Below are 239 nucleotides of genomic sequence, written 5' to 3'. Positions count from 1 at the left end.
TTTTATGGCCTTGCTAGGCTATGTGAACTATGTGTTTGAGACCGGCCGTTTGGTGGCTTTGGGTCCTAGCCGTTTTGTGCGGCTTCTATATATATGATGAATGATTCACATTCTGTGCGTTTCAGTTTATACTTCAGCCAAGTGTGAGGGAAAGATACGAGTAGTCACTTCGTATCTTAACTCTTAGTTTATCGTCTTGTTTGTTTGCTCTTACTGAACGAGGGCGTTCGGAAACGTTT

This window comes from Brassica oleracea, chromosome C2 (genome assembly GCF_000695525.1).
Source record: "Brassica oleracea var. oleracea cultivar TO1000 chromosome C2, BOL, whole genome shotgun sequence".
Taxonomy (NCBI): domain Eukaryota; kingdom Viridiplantae; phylum Streptophyta; class Magnoliopsida; order Brassicales; family Brassicaceae; genus Brassica; species Brassica oleracea.
This window is presented reverse-complemented; position numbering follows the sequence as displayed.